Below are 17,488 nucleotides of genomic sequence, written 5' to 3'. Positions count from 1 at the left end.
TGATTCCCAAGATGGAATCTTTATATGTTTTTGTGAATTCATGATATTATATGAGTTGGAAACATGTAAATTTGGTTGTTCATGATGTTAAATTTGATGATTTCACCTTTGCTTAAGAAGTGTATGTCAGGTGTTTGATAAAATGCCTAAGAAACTACAAATCATGCAATATAGCTAAATTGTGACTAAGTGAAGGATTCATGATATGCCCTTACGTTCCAATGACTTCTATGTTGTTAGTGTGCCTTGTAAATATTGTTGGAATACTCATGTACTATTCTTATAAGATTATTTTATGTTTACTTGCAAATCCTACTTATGAACAAGATGCATGATAACCATGCAACCTACATGAACTTCATGCTATTAGTATGTGTTGCCAATATGATTATGAAACGAACATGATATTAAGATTGTGCAAGTACTTCTATGGGATATGAAATCCTTTACATGCAATACATTATTGATAACCATGTTTAGTATTAGATCCCTACTTATGATATTATAAATTATGGACTCTACTCTAATGATCAAGTCAGTCATGTGTGTCAGTTTCTTTCCATCGAGTGCTGGGGGTACTGGTACCTAAAAAATATAGATGTGTTCCTAGATCCATGTCATGTTTCATGATATCCGAACTCGACCTATGATTCCATAGACTTCAATCAGTCATGTGACTTAGGAAAACCTCATGATCTTAGTCAGTTGTCAGATATCAGTAACATTCGCCAGTCAATGGAATTCAGTAAGATTAAGTCATGCACAATTAGTTATTCATGTCCAATCCCTCCAGATGGGAGTAGAGGTTAGCACCAAGTGAACCTAAGGATGGGAACTCATCCGCTAGTTGAGGGTGTGATTCTTAGTAGCAATCCTTGTGTTCCAGAACTATGTAGCCAGCATAGGTTGAGACATCTTAACCCGTCAGATTAGTGTTGATAAGGTGGCTTAACCCATCAGTTTAGGGTTCCCACCGTTCTTATTGAGTACTCGCCAGATAAGGGTCACTCACAGGATGTCCTTACCCGTGGCATGGTATTAACACCCCTCCAGTTGGGGTAGAGATTGGACCCCAGCTTAGCCAAAACGGCATACATGGGGCATGTCCGTTAAACACTACTTCCCACAATTTTAGTATCAGTCTCACTAAAAGAACTCAGGGTGTTCTTCAGATTTCAGTATATACAGGACTGCCAGATACAGTCATCCATGTTATCAGTGTTAATATCAGTCATGACAGTTATCAGTAAACCATGTATTATCTTATAGGTCATGCTATCACGTATTCACAGTCCCAATTTCTATATATGTGTGTTTGCACTCCCATATTCATATTAGTCAGTTAGTGTTGTTCATGCATGAAACCCTTTATGTTCATCCTACCTTCCTCGTATACTCAGTACTCCAGTTGTACTGACATATTTGCGCTAAGGTACTTTTTTTTCATGTTACATCATAGGTTCCGAGACACAAGCTCCAGCCCAGCAGTAGTGGTACTATTCCAGTCGTAGAGACTCAGTGAGTCCTTATTGATTCGAGGACAATATGACTTGATTCATTTATTTATTTCTTTATTTTATTTTTACGGAGTTAGTTGGAGACATGTTCCATCAAATCCTTATTCAGACAGTTTAGAGACTTTCAGATTTGCTTTTTGATTTACGTTCAGATTGAGTTGTTTTGGGTATTTTCACCCACATGATTGTATTTAGTTGAACCTTATGGCCTTACAGTTCTATGTATTCTGCATTATTATATCATGATTTGAAGTATACAGGTACAGATATCAGTCATGGGTTAGCTTGTGGTCCCTCGGGGTCATGAGCACCGTGTAGCATTTCGGTTCAGCAAATTGAGGTGTTTCAAACATGGTATCAGAGCCTAAGTTTCAATAGATTCCTAGGAAGTCTACAAGCCGCATCTAGTAGAATCTTGTACATGGGTGTGTTGCGCGCCACATTTATTTCCAGGAAGCTATAAGATGTTTTAGGAATAGTCCCCTTTCTTCATTATCCAGGTCATGCTAGTGAGCATAATCACAAGTTAAACTCTCAGTCTAATCCATTTTTCTCTTATTTCATACTATCTCCCCAAAGAGAAGAAACCAGCCAGCTCCTCAGCCCGAAGATCCTTTGGGAGAACATGTTTTCCATGCGGAGTTAGAGCCGCATTTGTCACACTTTCTTAGTCCATGGCTACATAGAATGAATGGCCACCAATTATTCTGGCCAATCCAGTGGCGACTCTTAAAGCAGCTAAGGTTCGGGACTTTACCCGAATGAACCCTCCATATTTCCATGGGTCTAAGTCTGATGAGGATGAGGACCCTCAGGAGTTCATTGACCCAGTCTAAAAGGTCATTGACATCATGGGTGTTACCTCTATTGAGAGTGTCTGCAGTAAAGTCTTCAGGGTCAGCAAAACCATTCTACAGCTCAGTCCAGTCGCCCAAACTAGCAGAGTGCCAATTCCATTGCTACCAGTGGGCAATGCCAAAACAGACTCTATGATCTTCAGTCCTGGTAGGATCAGGAAAATTCTCCTGATGTCATTACTGGTACGTTACATATTTTCCATATTCATGTTTATGCTTTGCTAGACCCAGGTGCATCTTTGTCTTTTTCTACTCCATACATAGCAGGCGATTTTAGAATCAGTCCTGAAGTCCTAGTATAGCCCTTCTCAGTCTCTACCTCAGTGAGCAAAACCATCATTGCTCGGCGGGTATACAGGAACTGCCCGGTTATGATATCTCAAAAATCCATATCAGCAGATTTAGTGGAGTTAGAGATGACTTATTTTGATGTCATTCTTGGCATGGATTGGCTTCACTCCTTCTATGCCACAGTCGACTATAGAAATAGAAAAGTTCAGTTTCATTTCCCAAATGAGCCCGTCCTAGAGTAGAAAGGTAGAATTTCAGCATTCAGGGGTCAACTTGTTTCCTACCTTCGGGCAAGGAAAATGATTTCTAAGGGGTGTGTGTATCATCTCGTGCATATTAAAGATTCTAGTTCTAAATATACCATCCTCGAAACAATCCTTATTGTTAATGAATACTCAGATGTCTTTCTCGAATATCTTTCCTGATACTCAACCTATTTCTATTCCACCATACATAATGGCACCAGCAGAACTCAAGGAACTAAAAGATCAGTTGAAGGATTTCTTAGATAAGGGATTCATCAGACCCAGCATTTCCCCATGGGGTGCGCCAGTATTATTCGTGCGTAAGAAAGATGTTTCACTTAAGATATGTATTGATTATCGTCAACTCAACAAGGTCACGGTCAATAACAGACATCCTTTTCCCAGGATTGATGATCTATTCGACCAACTTCAGGGTGCCAGTTACTTCTCAAAGATAGACCTCAGATCAGGCTATCATTAGCTCAGAGTTAGAGAATGTGACATTTCAAAGACAGTTTTCCATACTTGGTATGGTCACTTTGAATTTTTAGTCATGTCACTTAGTCTTACCAATGCCCATGTAGCTTTTATGATTCCATGAACTGTGTGTTCAAGCAGTACTTGGACATGTTTGTCATAGTCTTTATAGATGATATTCTAGTTTACTCTCGCACAGAGCGTGATCATGCAGACCATATCAAGATTGTTCTTCAGACTCTCAGGGATCACCAGTTATTCGCTAAGTTTAGCAAGTGAAAATTTATTTAAGATCAGTAGCATTCCTTGGTCATATTATTTTTGATGATGAAATTAGAGTAGATCCTCAGAAAACTGAGGCAGTAAGAAACTAGCCCAGACCCGTATCTCTATTAGATATTAGGAGTTTTTTGGGTTTGGCTGGTTATTACAGACAATTTATTGAGGGATTTTCTTCTATTATATCTCCCATGTCCAGATTGAATCAGAAAAAGATTTAAGTTTCAGTGGTCAGATTTATGTGAGAAGAGCTTTCAAGAGTTGAAAACTCAACTCACCTCCACTCCAGTTCTAGCTATTCCAAATGGTTCAGACGGTTTTATAGTCTATTGTGATACAACTAGAGTGGGTTTAGGTTGTGGCCTCCTGCAGCATGGTAAGTTCATAGCCTATGCCTCCAGACAGTTAAAGCCACATGAGAAGAATTATCCAACTCATGATCTTGAGTTTGTAGCGGTAGTTTTTGCCTTGAAGATTTGGAGACATTATCTCTATGGAGTTTATGTAGATGTCTTCAAAGACCATAAAAGCCTCCAGTATGTCTTTTCCCAGATAAATCTCAATCTTCGCCAGAGAAGGTGGTTGGAGCTCTTGAAGGATTACGACATGTGTTCTTTATCATCCGGGCAAGGCCAATGTTATGGCCCATGCTCTCAGTCAACTCTCCATGGGTAGTATTTCTCATATTGAGGAAAGTAAGAAAAAGATGGCTCAAAAGATCCATCAGCTTGCCAGACTAGGCGTTCTCTTAGTCGATTCTTCAGAGGGTGGTGTATGTATTCATAGTAGTTCAGAGTCATCTCTAGTTTCCAAGGTGAAAGAGAAAAAAGACAGGGATCCCTGCCTTGTCAAGCTCAAAGAGTCAGTTCAGAATCAGAAAGTCGAGGTTTTCTCTGAAGGGGGAGATTGTGTTCTTCGTTGTCAGGGTCTTCTATGTGTTCCAAGTGTAGATGAATTGAGGCAGCGAATACTTGTAGAAGCGCATGGTGTGTGATACTCTATTCATCCAGGGGCCACTAAGATGTACCACGACATACGGGAGATCTATTGGTGGAGTTGGATGAAGAGAGATGTTGTAGAGTTTATGGCTAAGAGCTCTACATGTCAGCAGGTTAATATAGAGCATCAAAAACCTAGTGGTTCCATGCAAGAGTTCACCATTCCTACTTGTATGTGGGAAGAAATTAACATGGACTTCATGACAGGTTCGCCTAGAACTTGTCATCAGCATGATTCTGTCTGGATCATTATAGATAGAATGACCAAGTCAGCTCATTTCCTTCCTGTTCATACTTCTTATTTCGCAAAGGATTATGCCAAACTCTATATCAGGGAGTTATTTAGTTTACACGGTGTTCCAGTATCTATTATCTCAGACAGAGGTACCCAGTTCACTTCTCACTTTTGGAAAGCATTCCAAAAGGGTCTCGGTACCCAAGTCCATCTCAGCATATCATGTCATCCTCAGATAGATGGTCAAGTAAAGAGGACCATTCAGACTCTTAAAGATATGCTAAGGGTATATACAATTGACTCCAAGGGAAGTTGGGACAACCACTTGCCTTTGATTGAGTTTGCATACAACAATAGCTTTTATTCTAGTATTCAGATGGCTCCATTCAAAGCTCTCTATGGTAGGAGATGTAGATCTCTAATTGGTTGGTTTGAAGTTAGTGAGGCCTCAGTCATAGGTCCTAACTTACTATTCGACGCCTTAGAGAAAGTTCAGTTGATCAGAGAGAGACTCCGAGCTACTCAAATCCGATAGAAGTCCTACGCAGATGTTCATAGAAAAGATCTCGAATTTGAGGTCAATGACTATGTCTATCTTAAGATTTCTCCCATAAAGGGAGTGAAGAGATTCGGCAAAAAAGGAAAACTTAGTCCCCAATATGTCGGTCCCTTCAAAATTCTTTGTCGCTTCAGCAAGGTAGCTTATGAGCTTGACTTGCCTTCAGATCTAGCCTCAGTCCATCTAGTCTTCCATGTCTCTTTGCTAAATAAGTTCATAGGTGACCCAGTAGTTTTTGTCCCTATTTAGAGCATTGACATTCAAAACAACCTCTCTTATGAAGCGATTCCATTCGAAATCTTAGATTATCAGACTCGTAGATTGAGGAACAAATAAGTCCATCTCGTCAAGGTTCTTTGGTGTAGTCAGTCTCATGAGGGAGCTACTTGGGACGCAAAAATAGATATGCATTCCAAGTATCCTCACCTCTTCCCCACCAATTCAGATCAAGCTCAAGGCAACAGTTCTCCTTAAGCTTATTAAGTTTCACGTTCATGTTTCCAGTGTAAACTTGGTACCTATTAACTGTTTCATACTCAATCAAGCATCCATGTGTCAGTTGTCCGTGCATCAAATATGCACGAGTTCAGTATGTTTAGCATGTCATTCATGAGATCAAGTTTCAGTTCTTCATGTTCAGTTCAGGTTCTATTGTCTTGTATCCCTTCTCAGTAAATTCTCATTCGGTGATGAAAGTTGCAAAGAGGGAGATATTGTAATACACCGCATGTTTCTAATCCTGTGATTCATTCTTGAGTACATGACTTACAATGAATATCCTAGTGATAGGATAGCATATGATGCATTAAGCATGTTCCTATGACTCACTTAAGGTAATACAAGCTAAGAGTTTTAGAATCCATTAAGTTTTAGTGTTCGATTTTGCAAGGTTCATCTTTGAACGAGTATTACTCCATATTAATGTGGTATTTTGTCTGATTTAGACCCACCAAATAGTATAGAATCGAATTAGCTTTCCAACGATACCAAATTCGCCTTAATCCAATACCCGAGCGAAACGTTATGCCTATTTTCGTGAGAGACAGTAAGCATGGCCAATTGGTTAGGCGCTGTCCAACCCAAGCATAGGCGATTAGTTAGGCGCCGCCCAACCCAGGCATAGGAGATTACTTGGGCGCCTCCAAATTCCAGGTGTGAAAAACACTCCGTTCTGAGTTATTTTAAAGGTAATTAAGTCTTTAAATACTCCTTACACGTCCCTAAACTTAACCCTACAAAATATATAGCTTCTAAATATATTACAACCCTATTTTCATCTTAAAGCTCATCATCCAAGAGAACTAAAGGAGAAAAACAACTAGGGTTGCATAATTAAGCTTGAAGATCCGATTTCAAGGAAATTCCTCCATCAATCATCAAGAATCTTCCTTCTAAGGTATGTATAGTGTTCATCCAAGGATTCCTTTCATCCGTGGAGTTTAAGAATCAATCTTTAAAATATAAAACCTTGGTTAATTGTGGTGATATGATAATACCCATGTTGATGGTTGTTTGTTTTCATCTTTTTTATTATAAAGTATGATTTCTATATTGTTTGGTGTTGATGATCATGTTGTTGATATTGGGTGATTCCCAAGCTGGAATCTTTATATGTTTTTGTGAATTCATGATATCATATGAGTTGGAAACATGTAAATTTGGTTTTTCAAGATGTAAAATTTGATGATTTCACCTATGCTTAAGAAGTGCATGTAAGGTGTTTGATAAAATTCCTAAGAAACGAAAAATCATGGAATATAGCTAAATTGTGACTAAGTGAAGAATTCATGATATGCCCTTATGTTCCAATGACTTATATGTTGCTAATGTGCCTTGTAAATGTTGTTGGAATACTTATGAACTATTCTTACGAGATCATGCTATGTTTACTTGCAAATCCTACTTATGAACAAGATGTATGATAACCATGCAACCCACATGAACTTCCATGCTATTAGTATGTGTTGCCAATAGGATTATGCAACGAACATGATATTAAGATTGTACAAGTACTTCCATGTGATTTGAAATCCTATCCATGCAATACATTGTTGATAACGATGCTTAGTATGAGATCCCTTCTTATGATATTATAAATTATGGACTCTACTCTTATGATCAAGTCAGTCATGTGAATCAGTTTCCTTCCATCGAGTCCTTGGGGGTACTTATACCCAAAAACTATAGTTGTGTGCCTAGATCCATGTCATGTTTCATGATATCCAAACTCAGGATATTATTCCATAGACTTCAGTCAGTCATGTGACTCAGGAAAACCTTATGATCTTAGTCAGTTGTTAGATATCAGTAACATTCTGCCAGTCAATAGAATTCAGTAAGATTAAGTCATGACAATTAGTTATTCATGTCCAGTCCCGCCAGATGGGAGTAGAGGTTAGCACCGGGTGAACCCAAGGATGAGAACTAATCTACCAGTTCAAGGTGTGATTCTTAGTAGCAATCTTTATGTTCCAGAACTACGTAGCCAGCGTAGGTTAAGACATTTTAACCCATCAGATTAGGGTTGATGAGGTGACTTAACACGTCAGTTTTGGGTTTCCACCGTTGTCATTGAGTACCTGCTAGATAAGGGTCACTCACAGGCTATCCTTACCCATGGCACGGTATTGATACCCCTTCAGTCGGGGAAGAGATTAGACCCCAGCTTATCCATAGCGGAATACATGGGGCATGTCGGTTACACACTATTTCCCCCAGTTTTAATATCAGTCTCAGCAAAAGAACTCAGGGTATTCTTTAATTTTAGTATGTACAGGACTATTAGATACAGTCATCCATATTATTAGCTTCAATATCAGTCATGATAGTTATCAGTAAACCATGTATTAGCTTACAGGTCATACTATCACGTATTCACGGTGCTAGTTTCTATATAGGTGTGTTTGCAATCCCACGTTCATATTTGTCAGTCAGTGTTGTTTATGCATAAACCCCTTTATATTTAGCCTACCTTCCTTGTATATTCAGTACTCTAGTTGTACTGACGCATTTGTGCTATGGTGATTTCTTTTCATGTTACACCATAGGTTCTGAGACATGAGCTCCAGCCCAACAGTAGCGGTAGCATTCCAGTCGCAGAGACTCATTGAGTCGTCATTAATTTGAGGAAAATATGATTTGATTCATTTATTTTTTTTAAGTTCAGTTTTACGAAGTTAGTTGGAGACATGTTCCTTCAACTCCTTATTCAGACAGTTTAGAGGCTTTCAGATTTGCTTTCAAATTTACGTTCAGGTTGAGTTGTTTTGGGTATTTACACCCACATGATTGTATTCACCTGAACATTATGGCCTTACAGTTCCATGTATTCTGTATTATTATATCATGATTTGCAGTATATAGGTACAAATATCAGTCATGGGTTAGCTTGTGGTCTCTCGGGGTCATGAGCACCGTGTAGTATTTCGGTTTAGCAAATCGGGGTGTTACACAATGATGTAGAAGAACCTCATGCTTTCATTACTTCTTTATTTTCCTAGGTTTCCTACAATCCAAGTTATGGGATGTAGCCACTCATAGTTTCAAGAAATGCTAGGGAATTAAATAAAGAAATCATAGAAGGAAGCTTACAATAATGGAAGAAGAAAACCTAAATTCATAAATGAATTAATCAACCAAAAAATAAGAACACAAGAATTCCAAGACCAAAAGTCAATCTTGAAATAAACATATGTTTGTGAATAATATGAATGTGAATACTAACTAAAAAGTATCAAAAGATTACTTATAAAGTTCATCAAAACCTTGTAAATCATAGGTGATAGTCTTACTAAAATCTATGACAATTCTTTTTCACTATACCAATGGGGCATAGGTGGTATCTACATCCCATAGGTTTCCTCAATAAAGGTTCCAAAAGACTCTTCCAAAATTAGCTTCTCTATACTTCAATGCTCCAACACTTACACTGGTACCTATGATGCCGTAGGTGGTACATACGAGTCGTAAGTGACCCCTTATAACTAGCAGCCAATACTTTCACATTTTAATAAGCTAAAGTTTCTTCATTGAGACTCATGATAGGCGACTTATAGGTCGTAGATGGGACCTACACTATGTAAGTAGGGCCTTTCTATAGTCTTAACTCTTTTCCTTTGTTTTAGCTCTAAAACCAAGTTCTATGAAAAATAGAAACAAAAACACATCATATCTACCAAAATGAGCCAAAGTACTTGCATATTTTTTGATTGTAAGCATCAAAAGTGCCATGAAACCATAAAACATCAATGAGTTAAATCCTACACTATAAATAGACAAGCTTAGTCTTTATTTCAAAAGTTTTGTTTTTATAATGAAGATATGAAAACTCTTTAGAAAGTGGGTGATAGCTTAGAAAATCTTTGGTTGACATTTGATTAGAAATGGTGGTCATAAGGGCATTTTTATTCCTTTTTGATCAACGTACGAGTTTAGGTGCTTGTTGATAACTTATATGAGGGTATTAGAGTTTAATGTACTCATCTGTTCTTAATTACATTTTCTTTTTGTGTCTAGTTACATTTTTTATCGATTAAATTTTTTACTTTTTATTTCAATCTTTCATTTTAATTGTTTGATTAAAATAATTTGGTATCATAACCAAGCTTAATTTTGTTCCCATGAAGTCAATCTTGGGTCTAGTTTTCTTGAAAAATCAAAAATCATAAAGAAAAATAACTATTCACGTTTTTGGTTTTAGGTCAAATTTTGAGTTTTTTATTTTTATGTTTTCATGTGTTTCTAGTGTTAGATTCCTGTTCCCTAACATTTATAGAGTCTAAATATCAAATTTGAGTTAAACCAAAGCTATATTGAAGATTCTACCATTCAAGGAGGATTGAGTTTGAAGAAAAAGGTGGACTAAAAAATTTGGAATTTATGGTGAAGACTTTGAGCTTAATCATGCTTGTAATGTATTTAAAATATTGCAAAAATCTTTGATTCAAAATTCATTGCATTTCGAGCAAGGGTTAAAGAGTTGGGAACTTTTGTGTTCTTGGTTTTCTTGAGGAGATTCAAATCTTCAAGATGAAATTTTATCAAAAAGTGGTTGTTTGATCCTTAATATATAAAGAAGACCTATTCAAAAGTATTGGTACAAAGTCATCTTTGAAGATCTAAAAGAATATTCCAAAGAAAAGGATAAGGGGGACAACAATAGGACAAAAATGGTACATTAAGAGAGCTGGCTGACTAGCCTATGTTCGACGGCCTTGGACATGCATTGGGACTACTTTGGACCTTATAAATAATGTCAAACCAATGGATTATGTGGTTATTCTATCAGTGAGATGCGCTGGACCTTCTTAAGTAGGTTAAAACAGTTCTTCGTACGTTGGAATATTTTTGAGGTGTGCCAAGCTGTTTTAACTTATAGAAAAACACATTTCAAGTTCTTAATTCCCTTTAAGCTTAGTTTTGATTCATATAGTTTCATTTCCTGATTCTTATTCATATTTTCTTTGATTTAAAACACTAATTGACAACTATTAATCAACCTACTAAGTTGTGACTAGTGCTTGATTTCTTTTTGTCCTATTTCATTAGAGCTTTTCTAGTTTTTTATTCATCATAGCTTCTTGACTCAAGTATGTACATATTTTCTTTGAGTTATTCAACTAAAAATCCTTTCCATCCACAAATAGTACTTGACACCTTATGAACTATCAAAGGATAACCAATTGTCAACATTAGTCTATCCAATTATGAGACAATCAAAGATGTGTAAGCATAGGTGATTGTGAGCTTTCAATTTTCTAATGCTAAATTGTTTTTGTCTTTATTAAGTGTTTACTTGCAAGGTAAAATGACTATGGAACAACATACTTAAAATGCTATAAGAAGAGACACGTTGAGAAATATATTGGAAAAGATTAAGGGCTTTAAGAGAACATTGGGAAGTATAAAAGGTAGAGGAACAAATATGGAAGTTAAAGTGACAATCATGTAGTAGTCCTTAAGAACACATTATTGATGATCTAATGGATTTCTGGGCTAAGAATTTAAACTTTTGGAAGAGTGATAAAGAGATGACTCAAGGGAATAGAATTGGAAAACTCCTTTATGATAAGAGATTCCCAAAGGAGAAAATGATCTTCCATGTTGAACACTAAAGTGAAGACCATACATCATGTGAGTTACAAGGTAACAATGTTATCTTTTACACTTCTATAAACATAGAATATCATGATGTGACTAGTAGCCAAGTGAGTGTTGATGGTGGATTTCCTAAAGTGGATTTACATGAGTCTTCCCTTTGTGATACTCTTGCTATTCCTATGTTTTATGATTATGAAGTTCTTGTTATAAGTACGCAAACACTAGATGATCCTATAGATGACCAAATTTATTCTTCTACTGAGATTAATGTATGTCCACCTAGTTCTAGAACTTATTAGTTTAATGAGGTCCTATTGACCAGTGATGAAAGTCGTCACACAATTGTTAACCCTTGTCAAAACCAAGGTGAGTCTATGTTTGTGTGTTAGTTACCAATAACTAGTGAGGATGTATGTATTGATTAACTTATTTATGAATGTATTCCACTACTTAAGCATGTATGATGTAAGATTGATGAGTTTTAAGTTAATTATGATGTTGATAGAATTGATCATGTGAATGGAAATGATTCTTTAGCATAATATGTGATAAAGGTCCCATTATTAGTTTTGCTCATAGATATCATGTTGGTTAAAATGTGTAAACAATGATATATACTTTCTAAGAGTGAACTTGTATGTGTTAACTCCTTACTTTGATAGTAATCCTCTTTCAAAGAAAGATGTCTTGTGTGAAAATAGTAAGATCACTCCTTGCATGACAGTTAGTGATGTGCAATATGATGTGTTTAAAAAAATATGGAATGGTTAACATTTACATGTTATCCTTTTTTATGAAATACATTAACAATATAGGACTAAGTAAAGATTATGCTAGCTGTCCAATTCTTAATAGTGATCTCTTGCTTTTGAAAAAGAATGATCAATTGGGTGATGATAACTTTGACTTAATTGAATGTTTGAGAAGCCAACTAGTGAATGTTGTTATGAAAATGATTTTGGTTGTCATCCTTTGTATGACACCTTACTCCCGTTTGATTAATATGAGGAAGAATAGCATGATTCTTATGTGGACTTGAGTAATAATCCCTTTGATGTTAGTGGTAATATATGTCTACTTAACGATTCGTCCCTTTAAAGTGAAGGTGTTAGCAGTCTGAAAATGCATCTTCTTCTAATTTGTGTACCTCTATTATATAGAATACTTACGGTGATGATCTTGAACCTAATAGTAATTATATGCATAAGGACACCTTACTTGAAATTAATTTGAGTGATACCTTTGTCTACCCTTATTTTATGAAATATTTTATGGTCATGTAGAGGTTAAGTCTAATTATAAAAATGGAACCATTGGGGAAATTGAGTAATGCATTAATCCATGTTCTTGGATCTTCTCCCATTTGACCCTAGTGACCTATTGGGATATGGTGATTTATATGCACCCAAATTATTTCGTGGTAAAGATAACAAGAAAGGTTTTATTGAGGATGTTGGTATCCTCTCCTATGATGGAAAGTCTTTCTTGGGGATTTACAATTTATTTGAAACACCCAAGTTGTGCATGAAAGGCATTTCCAACAAACAAGAATATTCTTTAAATAAAGATGGTAGAGAGAAGACCTAGGAGAGTTCATCATTGTGTATTTCACTTCTTGACCAAGGTTTCACAACTTGTAGGTCAAGGAAAAATTTAACTTTTGAAAACACTTTGGATGAATTCCATTTATGTGATACCCTTCTTTGTAAGTTGTTTGCAATTGGTGATCCTTTTCTGAAGGGTGGGCTTATTATTGAAAACCCTAGGGCAAACACTAAAAAAAAATAGTGTTAAGTGATGAAATTACTAATAGACCAATTTTCGTCACTTTATAGTGACAGATCAACAACAAAACATTCAATTTGGTCACATACATAGCAGCTCAATTTTTTGGTATGCTACTAGCAACGAATCAGTGATGGAATTGTAATTTCATTACTAAATAATATAAGAAAAAATTGTCTTCTAAATTTAGTAACAAATTAGCAACAAAATATTGGTCGCTATATTAATTATCTCGTAGCAACAGATTTAGCAACAAACTTTCTTCGGTACGCTTCAGTATTTTTTTTAAAAATCATTTTTATTTAGCGACCAACGCTTTTATCGTAAAATATTAATTTTTGTTTTTGAATTAATATTAAAGAGTAGAAAAGGGGGGACTTCTATGGTTATTGTTCATTTCAGCCCCCCGACATTTCCTTTTCTACTCTCTCTCTCAAGAACAATTCATAATTTCAATGAGTTTTTGCCCGATTTGAACAAGTTTTTGCACTAATTGAAGACATTTATGCATGTATTGAAGGTCAAGCTTACACTAGGTTGCCGATTTGAAGCATTCAAAGGTATTTGTTTCCACTATTACACTTTGGCCAAATTCAAATTTGTGTTTTCTTTAATTTTTTGAATCAATTTTAAATTATTGGTCGAATTGAAGGTTAAATTACTCTATTATTCCAGAATTAATTTGGTTTTTGATGTTTTGTCAATGATTTTACATTACAATAGGGGTGAATATTGTGATTTTTTTTAGTATACACGGTTTTAGATGCATGCAACCAGTTGGGGTTTAGGATTCATGGAAACATTTGGGGCTAGGATATTTTTTTTTGTTTACATGGTTTTCGTTTTCTTCACTAATCAAGAGTAAGAAGATGTTCAGATGTACGTTGATTTTGTACTTTTTTTATATAATTTTGTGTAGTATTTTGAGTTTTATTGAGTATTTTATGGTATGTTGAGCAAGCTGTATGGTTTATTGTTCATATAATGTTAGCTAAGTTTGGATGTAGTTGGATTTTGAGTTGTGGGTTTATAATTTGACCACTGTAGCTAATTTTTCAATTGCTGCTTTGTTTTGGTACTTTTTTGGTAGTTTCAATTATTTATACAATTTCTGTAGTATTATTTGAGTTTCATTGAGTATTTTATCGCAATGATTTGGATTATTGTGCTATTTAAAGTTAACTAGATTTAGATCTAGTTGGATTTTAAGCTGAAAGTATTAAATTTTGATAACTTAATTGTTTGATTTTACTAGTGTATATATAAGTTGTTGTAGTACTATTATATTTCTTCATTGCTATTATGTTGTTATGTTGTGTGGTTTTTGAGCTGTTTCAACTTAGCTTGTTTTGGATATAACTGGATTTTGATTTGTGAATTTTCCAATTTTACTTTTTTTTTTAGTTTTGATGTTTATAAAGTTTGCTATATGGTTAAACTATATGAGATACATTTTGTTTTCTAGTAGGTTTAAATGACATATGTTCAAATATTTATTGGATACACTCTTCTTTTAGGTGGCTTTTTACTGGAATTGTTGTAGTGCAGTTATAGATTGGTGGCAAAAAAAGTGGAGTATTGTATACAATCAGGTTTATTTTTAAAAGAATTGATTATGTTTGTAAATTATTTTTGTTATTAAGCATGCAACAATAAATTTGTTGTAAAAATAGAAGTATGTATCACTTTTATCTTATTTTTATGGTAAACTACGTTTATTTTTTACTTTGAGAGCATCGGTTTGAATAATTTAGTGGAAATTTTAAACTATCAATTGATCTACTTAAATCTGCTTTCTTTTCTAACTAGTTCTTCATATAGAGTCTGATCATAGATTATTTTATTTTTCTAATATGAATTTCCAACAAGGTTAATTATTAGACTAATTGTAATATTTCCTATTAAACTGGTTAATTAGCATTGATTATCCTATGTTTGATTATCCTATGTTTTTATTTCAACCTGAATTAGAATATGAGTAATCTAGAGCATGGTTGGATATATGAAAGCTTAGATGGCTGAGGGGCTTTATACACTAGATTTGTAACCGGGGTGGATGAATTTATTCAATTCATATGTTCTCAACAAAATCGCATGAGTGGTGAAAAAGTCAGATGTCTATGTGCAAAATGTTAGAATTATAAATTCTTGGATGTCAAAGCTGTTAAATGTCACCTTTATCAATATAGATTTACTGAGAACTATTTTATTTGGATGCTTCAAGAAAAAGAGATGGTATAAGTGGGACTTCTTATGGTAATGACTTGCATGGTGGTGGTCAACCTGTATTCAAAGATAATCCATACCGACAAATGAATTTTGATGTAGGTGGTCCCAACTTTTCTAAGGGTTTAAGTTGGGAATCTTATAGCAATATTGAACCTGAGTCATTTTTTCTTTCTCAACATTCAATAGAGGAAGATCCTAATATAGTGTATCAAAATTGTTTTTATTTGCTAGGTATTGGTGATGCAAAATTATATCTGGGTTCATCCCTCTCTCAACTTGCAGTTGTCTCTCGAATATTGAATATTTAAATGGAGAGCAATATGTCGTAGAGAGACTATAACCAAATGATGTAATTGCTTAAAGAGGCTTTACCTGAAGATAACATAGTGCTTGATAGCTATTATCAAATGAAGAAGCTAGTGCGTAGCTTGGATTTTCGAGTTGAAAAGATTGATTGTTATGAATCAGGATGTATGTTGTATTGGGGTGATGATGATGAAGCCCTTACATCTTGTAAATTTTGTGGCAAGACAAAGTATAAGCATTGTATTGGCTCTCGTAAGAGGAAATTAGTCCCTTAAAAGAAAATATATTATTTTCCTTAGATTTTGATATTGTAAAGATTATATGCATCCTATGTTACAGCTGCCGACATGAGATGGCATCATGAGCGTAAAAAATAGGAAGGTGTAATATGCTATTTATCAGATTCTGAGGCTTGGAAGAATTTTAATAAAACTTATCCCTGTTTTACTGCCGAACCACGAAATATCAGGTTGGGGTTATGTACGGTTGGTTTTCAATCATTCAGTCAGTCTAGAAGAAAATATTCTCCGTGGCCAGTGATTGTCAGTCCATATAATTTACCCCTACTAATGTGCATGAAAGAGGTTTATATGTTCTTAACTATCATTGTTCCAGGTTCCATCAATACCACACAAAAAATTGATGTTTATCTGCAACCTCTAGTAAAGAAATTGACCTTGTTGTGGGAGACACAAGTGGAAGCATTTGATATCTCAAAAAAGCAAAAATTTTAATTAAGGGCATCTTTGATGTGGATAATTAGTGATTTTCTAGCATATTCTCTATTATTGGGATGGAGTACTGGGAGTAAATTAGCATTTCCTTATTGTATAGAGGAAACACAATCTTTTAGATTACAACATAGAAGAAAACCATCCTAGTTTGATTGCCACAAAATGTTCCTTGACCAGCATCACCCCTTTAGGAGAGATCGAAAGAACTTTCTTAAAGGTCGGACTGTCAAAAGACCCCCTTCCCCAACATATAGAATATGAGAGGAAATTTTTGACCAAATTGGTTATTTAGGGATAAGAAATGAAATAGAGTTAGATATCAAACAAGTTAATAAAATAATTTGTAAGACATATGGGTAGAAAAAGCTAAGTATCTTTTGGGATTTCCCATAATGGAGTTCTAACTTGATTTGACATAATCTTGATGTGATACATAGGAAGAAAAACCTCTTTGATAATGTTTTTAACATTATTCTTAATTTTAATGACAAAATCAAAGCTAATCCTCAATCATGTCTAGATACGACAAAGTATTATGATCGACCTCAATTGGGAAAGGATAGTAATGGACAATATCCAAAATATATTTATACATTAGACATGGAAGAAAGAGCTATCTTTTTTAATTGGGTGAAAGGCTTAAAGTTTCCAAATGGATATGTTTCAAATTTGGGTAGGTTGCCAGACACAAATGTGAAAAGGTTATTTGGTATAAAGAGTCACGATTGTCATGTGTTCGTGAATGCCTATTGATTTTCTTGAACTACTTCCTATTAATGTGTGGCAAGTACTTACATAATTGAGCTTATTTTGTAAGGATCTTACTTCTACCACTCTACGATTGGATGATATGGTCCGATTAGAGAGAGATATTCCA

The sequence above is a fragment of the Capsicum annuum genome, chromosome 11, assembly GCF_002878395.1.
Source record: "Capsicum annuum cultivar UCD-10X-F1 chromosome 11, UCD10Xv1.1, whole genome shotgun sequence".
Taxonomy (NCBI): domain Eukaryota; kingdom Viridiplantae; phylum Streptophyta; class Magnoliopsida; order Solanales; family Solanaceae; genus Capsicum; species Capsicum annuum.
The sequence above is the reverse complement of the archived record's forward strand: the minus strand, read 5'-3'. Positions refer to the sequence as shown.